We start from the raw sequence: 6,517 nt of genomic DNA, 5'->3' as shown, positions 1-6,517 counted from the left end.
TGAGACGTGCTCACGTTTCTTCTTCCAAAATGTACACAGAGAGAGCTCTGTTATCAGCAGCTTGAAGGAACAGGATGGCTCAGTAACGTCTTTGCAATCCAACACAGCGGCACAGTGGTTAGCACCACAGCCTCACAGCTCCAGTGACCCGGGTTCAATTCTGGAGACTGCCTGTGTGGAGTTTGCAAGTTCTCCCTGTGTCTGCGTGGGTTTTCTCCGGGTGCTCCGGTTTCCTGCCAAAAGACTTGCAGGTTGGTAGATAAATTGGCCATTATAAATTGCCCCTAGTATAGGTAGGTGGTAGGGAAATATAGGAACAGGTGAGGATATGGTCGGAATATGGGATTAATATAAATGGGTGGTTGATGGTCGGCACAGACTCGGTGGGCCGAAGGGCCTGTTTCAGTGCTGTATCGCTAAAAAAAAATTAAAGATTAGCAATTCCTTTTATGCTGAGCTGTCAGACACAAAGCCCACAGACAGCACGGCTTCCCAGTTCTTCCTGTCATCTATCACAGAGGTCTTGGATGACAGCAGGAGGGAGAGACTGGACAAGCCGCTAACTCTGGACGAGCTGACAAAGGCCATCAGGTCCATCGAGACGAGTATATCTCCAGGAAGCGACGGCATACCGGTTGAGTTGTATTCGGCCCTGTGGGACTGGGTCGGCCCAGACCTGCTGGAAGTGTACGAGAGTATGCTCCTGGCCGGCAGCATGTCAGAATCCACGAGGAAAGGCGTCATCACCCTCATCTACAAGCGGAAGGGGGTGAGGGCGGAAATCAGAAATTGGCGGCCCATCTCACTGCTTAATGTAGATTACAAGATTCTGTCCAAAGTCATCGCCAGTCGAGTCAAGTCTGCTCTGGAGCAGGTGATTCACCCTGACCAGGCCTGCACTGTACTCAGCAGGAAGCTCTCTGATAGTCTCACACTACTCAGGGATATGGACATCTGCCTCATCAGCTTGGACCAGGAGAAGATTTTTGACGGGATATTGCACACATTCATGATGGACGTGCTCTCCAAAATGGGGTTTGGGGAGGGAATCTGCAATTGGATCCAACTGCTCTACACAAACATCAGTAGTGCAGTCTCAATCAATGGGTGGGAATCATAAAGTTTCCTGATCCAATCTGGAGTCAGACAGGGCTGTCCTCTCTCCCCTGTCTTGTCTGATTGCTGTATCGAACCTTTTGCAGAGTCCATTAGGAAGGAAGCAGGCATAAGAGGGGTGACAATCCCAGTCAGTGGACGCACTCAGGTAAAAGACTCCCTGTACATGGACAATGTTGCTGTCTTCTGCTCGGATCCACCATCCCCTCGCAGACAGATGAGCATCTGCGACCAGTTCGAACCAAAGTCAACTATGGCAAGAGTGAGGCCATGTTCTTTGGGAACCGGGCCGACCGATCCTTTGTCCCCTTCATCATCAGGTCAGACTACCTGAAGGTACTGGGGATACGGTTCGGAAGGGCCGGGGCCTGCTCCAAAACCTGGAAGGAGCGAGTGACCAGGGTGCACAATAAACTGAGTGTGTGCGAGCAGCGATCTCTCTCCATTGTGGGTAAGAAAATGGTCATCAGGTGCGAGGCACTCTCGTTGTTGCTGTACGTGGCGCAGGTCTGGCCCATACCCCACTCCTGCACTGTGGCAGTCACCCGAGCCATTTTCCGCTTTATCTGGAGATCTAAAATGGACCAGGGCGGGAGGGACACGATGTTCAAACCTCTGGACAAGGGCGGGAAAAATGTACCCAACGTCGCCCGCATCCTGATGACCACCTTCGTGTGCAGCTGCACCAAGCTGTGTGTAGAGCCCCAGTACACAAACACCAAGTGTCACTATGTGCTGAGGTTTTATCTGTCCCCGGTGTTGCGAAGGATGGGGCTGGTCACATTGCCGCGGATCGCTTCATCCAGTTGGACTGTGCCGTACCAGCTATCCTTCGTGGGAATGTTTCTGAGGGAAAACAGCTTTGACCACCGATCCATCAGGCAGTGGTCTGCACGGAATGTCCTCAAGGCCCTACGGGAAAAGGAGATGGTGGATCCGGTCGGATGGTTCCCTGAGCAGACTGCCAAAGTCATTTGGCAGAATGCCTCATCACCAGAACTTTCAAACAAGCACCAAGATGTAGCTTGGCTGGTGGTAAGAAGAGCCCTTCCTGTCAGATCCTTCCTGCATGCCCGAAGTCTCGCCCCCTCCACATGCGGCCCTCGAGGTGGCTGCGGTGGGGAAGAGGCAGTTGCCCACCTCCTTCTGGAATGTGTCTTTGCAAAGCAGGTGTGGAAAGAGATGCAGTGGCTTTTGTCGAGGTTCATCCCAAGCAGCTCTGTAACACAGGAGTCTGTGCTCTACGGGCTGTTCCCAGGGATGCACACCGAGATAAACATTAACTGCTGCTGGAGGACCATCAATTTGGTGATAGACACTCTTTGGTCTGCCCGAAACCTGCTGGTCTTGCAGCGCAAAGAGTTGTCCACGACCGGGTTTTGCAGACTGGCACATTCCAAGGTCCAGGACTACGCGCTGAGGGATACACTAAAGCTTGGGGTAGCCACTGGAAAGGCTCAATGGGGAAAGACCACTGTGTAAGGTCCCCCCGCCATAGTGAACTGGGCAGCTGGACTCATTGGAAACCCTTGTGCTGTATACACCAGATATGGGTTTGCTGTAAAATGTCCATGTCAGGTAAAATGGAGTGGAAGGGTTGTGAGGCAACTCACTCCTGTATTGAAGAAAACTGATCTCCTTTGCACTTTTTGGAATGTCAACTTGGTGCTGTTTTGAACTGTTGTATAATGCATTTTTTACAGATTTATATGAATAAAGCATATTTTTAGGAATAAAAACCTGGGGATTCATATGCATAGTTCTTTGAAGGTGGCAGGACACATTGAGAAAGTAGTTAGCAAAGCATATGGGATCTTGGGTTTCATAAATAGAGGTACTGAGCACAAAAGTAGGGAAGTTATGCTGAACCTGTATAAATTTCTAGTTGGGCCACAACCAGAGAATTGCATCCAGTTCTGGTCAACACACTTTTGGAGGGATGTGAGTGTCCTTGAGAGGGTGGAGGAGATTTAACAGAATGGTTCCAGACATGAGGGATTTTAGCTTTAAGGTTAGGTTGGAGAAGCTGGGGTTGTTCTCCTTGCAGCAAAGGAGACTGAGGGGAGATTTGATAGACATGTACAAGATTATAATAAATATGACAGGTTTAGATAACTTACAGGGCGATGGGGATGGAGCGGGGGAATGGGACTGAATGGATTGATTTACATGGGCTTGAAGGCAAAATGACTTCCTGTACTGTAGTGACTCCAGGACTCAATGACTCTCTCTCCTTCTCTCTCTCTCTCTCTCTCTCTCTCTCTCTCTGTCTATCGCTTTACCTCTCTCTGCCTCTCTCTCTCTATCTGTCTTTAGCTGGTCCTCTAACTTTCTATTGCACTCTCTCTCTTTTTTTTTCACTCTCTCTCTCTCCATTACACACATATTTGTCAATCACATGTCAAAGAAGGAAGCGTAATGAAGGAATGGCTGCGCCCTTGAAAATGTTTCCAGCAGAATAGTTAAATGTTTAAAGTTTCTGTTGGGAGTTTGATATGAGATGGTGAGACACAAGGATGTGAGGTTATTAAAGTCTTCACCAAATGTAATAGGGAATAATTTTCTTCACTGGTGAACCCAAAGGAACAAATATGGCACAAGAATGAGAAAAGTCAGAGGATTGAGAAACATCCAATGGTTCTTCACATATTCAAGTCAGCAGACCCACAGAAAAACAGTAGGTTGAGAGTTCAGATCCAGTGATAGACTGGACAAATATCGAGCCAGTGCTTTTTTCTTTATAAACCTGACATCTGTCCACTTGGCTATTGTACCTCGTCTCGATGTATCTGATAATACTGATACTATTTGTATTCCACAGTTGCTTTGAAATCACAGGCAATATAAATGGATTGGGAATGTCAATGGTCAGGAACTATTAATGGATTGGGAAAGTCAATGGACTGGAAAATATCAGTGGATTGGGAAATTCTATAGACTGAGTTATTTCAATGGATTGGGACAGTTCAGTACATTGTGAAACATCAATGGATTAGGAAACAGGAATTAAAGGGACAGATGGAGTTCAACCTGGAAAAGTGTGAAGTGATTCATTTTGGAAGGTCGAATTTGAATGCAGAATACAGGCTTAAAGACAGGATGCTTGGGAGTGTGGAGGAACAGAGGGATCTTGGGGTCCATGTCCATAGATCGCTCAAAGTTGCCACCCAAGTTGATAGGGTTGTTAAGAAGGCGTATGGTGTGTTGGCTTTCATTAACAGGGGGATTGAGTTTAAGAGCCGCGAGGTTATGCTGCAGCTCTATAAAGCTCTGGTTAGACCACACTTGGAATATTGTGTTCAGTTCTGGTCGCCTCATTATAGGAAGGATGTGGAAGCTTTAGAGAGGGTGCAGAGGAGATTTACCAGGATGCTGCCTGGACTGGAGGGTATGTTTTACGAAGAAAGGTTGAGGGTGCTAGGGCTTTTCTCATTGGAACGAAGAAGGATGAGAGGTGACTTGATAGAGGGGTACAAGATGATGAGAGGCATAGATAGAGTGGATAGCCAGAGACTTTTTCCCAGGGCAGAAAGGGCTATCACCAGGGGGCATAATTTTAAGGTGATGGTGGAAGGTTTCGGGGAGATGTCAGAGGTAGGTTCTTTACACAGAGAGTGGTGGGTGCGTGGAATGCACTGCCAGCGGTGGTAGTGGAAGCAGATACATTAGGGACATTTAAGCAACTCTTGGATAGGTACATGGATGATAGTAGAATGAAGGGTATGTAGGTAGTTTGATCTTCGAGTAGGTTAAAGGTTCGGCACAACATCGTGGGCCGACGGGCCTGTACTGTGCTGTACTGTTCTATGTTCTATGTTCCAGATGAAAGGATTGCATTAATCAATGGATTAGAATGTGGAGAGGCAGGAGAAAATGATGCCATTTTAAGTAGGGGGCCGGGGGTTAGTAGAAACAGACCAGGGCTATTTTACTCTCTATCTCATTCCTTTCTTCTATCTGGCTCATTATCACATCCTCTCTCTCTCAGAGCGGTGGGAATCACTGGAACCCACACTTGTTGCTCAGGTTGTTTGGTTCCGGGAAAATACAAGGTCCACATCAGATTGACAGGAAGGATAAATGTGATTCAGAGCCAATCATTTTCCTTTTGGTGATGTGTGCTCATCCTTGTTATTTCAGCAAAGGCAGCAGGAAATGCAAATCCTGAAGAGTTTTGATAGAGTGAAGAAGGAGAAAGTGTTGCCAGTGACAGAAGGGTCAGTAACCAGAGGAAACACATTTAAAGTAATTGACAAAAGAATTAGCGTTGTGATGAGGAGATTGTTTTTTCAGCAGTGTGTTGTTCTGGTCTGGAATGCAACCCTGAAAGGTCAGTGGAAGCAGATTCAATGGGAACTCTAAATGGAATTGTATATATACCTGACATGGAAAATATAACAGGGCAATGGGGAAAAGGACAGGAGTGTGGGATGTGGGATTAATAGAATAGCTCTGTTAAATATCAAGCAAATGCACAGTAATAAAGTTCAGTGCTTGGACCTCAGATATTTTCCCTCTATCAATGGCAGAGAAGGCTCAAGGGACCATGTGGCTACTCCTCATGTTCTTCCCAGTGTCCAGGATAAAGTGTAACATCACACTGATTTCCAGATGGCCGAAACAAATGCAACAGACATCTATTCTGGAAACATCACATTTAAAGTGAGAAACTAATCATGAGGCATGTACGGGGATTGAACCCGTGATCTTTAGTTTACAAGACTGACGCCCTACCACTTGGCCACCATGCCTTTTGTTAATGAACACCTGAGGCTCCAGAGGAGGATTTGTGATTCTTTTTCAATTTGGTTGAAACAGCATCGAGAAACATGCACAGAAATAAAGAGGGATTGTGGAATGGGTAACAGATCAGCCTCATTTCCATCATCAGCATCATGAAATCTTCATTCAGACATTCCATTCCCATCCTCAGCTTTTCTCACATCTGTACAATAATATAAGAGTGGACATTGGGTTGTTACTGGGCAGATTATATAAATAGACTATGTGCATCATCACAGGTAGTGATGTAATATAATCTGTACAGCACCTCATGGAGAGTTGTAGATGAAACCTTCAATGCAAGATGTGCAGAGTAAACTCAGGTTATTTTAACCGTCAGATTCTTATAAATTGTGTACTAAGCCTTGACAGATATCAGAACATTATATGGGGGCCGCAGTAAACCAAAGCGAAGATGGAGAAATCTTTGCCTGTACCTTTGAAAAGGTCACTGGACTGAACCAAGCCGAGGAGTGGCCGAGATGTTTCCAGAACTTTGCAAGGTATTGTACTGCATCGGGTCTCGTGCAGAAGCCAGACATGGAGCAGGTCAGTACGCTATTGTCTGCAATGGAGGGAGTGTGCAGGCAACATCCTCATGAAGAACAGAAGGCTACGT

The 6,517-nt window shown here is 46.5% G+C and overlaps 1 non-coding gene across 1 annotated transcript; it reads right to left on the bottom strand.

The window, feature by feature from the left end:
* Nucleotides 1–5,795: 5,795 nt before the first annotated feature.
* Nucleotides 5,796–5,867, bottom strand: trnat-ugu (transfer RNA threonine (anticodon UGU)). Its single transcript has one exon. It is a non-coding gene; the product is annotated as a tRNA-Thr (tRNA).
* Nucleotides 5,868–6,517: the final 650 nt, after the last annotated feature.

Source organism: Heterodontus francisci, unplaced genomic scaffold (assembly GCF_036365525.1).
Source record: "Heterodontus francisci isolate sHetFra1 unplaced genomic scaffold, sHetFra1.hap1 HAP1_SCAFFOLD_172, whole genome shotgun sequence".
Lineage (NCBI taxonomy): Eukaryota > Metazoa > Chordata > Chondrichthyes > Heterodontiformes > Heterodontidae > Heterodontus > Heterodontus francisci.
The sequence above is the reverse complement of the archived record's forward strand: the minus strand, read 5'-3'. Positions and strand labels throughout refer to the sequence as shown.